Raw genomic sequence first — 1486 nt, forward strand, 5'->3', positions numbered from 1 at the left:
CTCTGTGCCGTCCAGAGACCCCTGTGCCTGCTCTGTGCCGTCCAGAGACCCCTGAGCCTGCTCTGTGCAATCTAGAGACTCCTGAGCTCAATAATGAACTATTCCCTGAAATAGAGCTCTGTGAGAGTTCTTCTTCAAGGCCACTCCGAGGGCACTCCTCATCGTCAAGGCCCCTCCGTGGGTGCTCCTTGTCTTCAAGGCCCCTCTGTTCGCGCTTCTCGTCTTCAAGCCCCCTCCTTGAGCTTCCCTTGCCATCTGTGGTGCCTCTTTGTGAGTTGACAACGGCTCCACTTCAAGGGTCTCAAACTGGACCATCTCTTTGAGGGTCTCAAGCCATGTTGCCTCTTCGATGGTCTCAAACTGCACGGCCTCTTCGGGGGTCCCAAGCTGTGCTGTCTCCTTCAAATTTCCTGCTGCCGAGACAGCGGCCTCCAGATTTCCTGCTGCTGAGACAGCAGCCTCCAAGGTTCATCCTGCCGAGAAGCCAGCCTTCAAGCTTCCTGCTGCCAAGACAGTGGCCTCCAAGTTTCCAGCTGCAGAGATGGCATTATTATCTACTCTCATGATATGGAGTCCCACAAGAAACATGTCAGATCTGTGTTGGTGCACCTCCTGCAGAATCAGCTGTTTCTTAAGGCTGTGAAGTGTTAATTTCATGTGTGAGCACAGTTATTGACTGGCCTAAATACAGAAAGCAGTTGCAGAGATCCTTAGGGTTTGCAAACTTCTCCTGAAGTAGAAGTTTACACGTTTATACCCCCCATGTACAATTCAGGAACCTTCCACAGCAGAAATTGTGACTTTATTCCGAGTGACACTTGATAGTTTAGGATTAGTGGTTAGGGAGCGGTTTGGGAATCAGCCCTGCTGGTGTGTCATGTTCATGTTGTGTGTCATAATAAGTGCCTTGAAACATGTCATTATCAATTGAAAGCAAACGTAAATGACGTGTTTTTCTATTGAGCTATATCAGAGTTTTAGATGAAGCATGTCTTAATCTCCAAACAAAATTTAGATTCATATTTTGCCAGAAATAGGGGCAGTGCTTTATATGACACAGTTCTACTTTCCCATTAACCTTTATCATATCATGCAATAGAATGACTGATATTTTGAAATAAGTCAACCATCATGGAAACTGTTAAGGTCCATTTGTGCAGTTTTCTACATTCACCAGAAATGTGAACTTTTCTAAAATAACAAAGTAAAAATGTTATATTTTCTAATTAAACTCTTAGCTTAACTATTTTACACTGATGCTGTAAGTTTTCCTGTATATACTTATCTTGATTGATTGATTTTTTGGTTGAAGAAATCAGTTAATTAATTTGGTTTTATGTAAATACAAGTCTCATCCAGTATATTATAAATCTCCCCAAAACTACTAAATCTAATCATGTGTCTTTCACAGAAATTTCAGAAACAGGTTTTTGCTTACCTATAAAAATGCATGCTTTTTCCTACAAAGACTGAACTGAATCTGTGC

This window comes from Cyprinodon variegatus, unplaced genomic scaffold, assembly GCF_000732505.1.
Source record: "Cyprinodon variegatus isolate N-32 unplaced genomic scaffold, C_variegatus-1.0 Scaffold1333, whole genome shotgun sequence".
Lineage (NCBI taxonomy): Eukaryota > Metazoa > Chordata > Actinopteri > Cyprinodontiformes > Cyprinodontidae > Cyprinodon > Cyprinodon variegatus.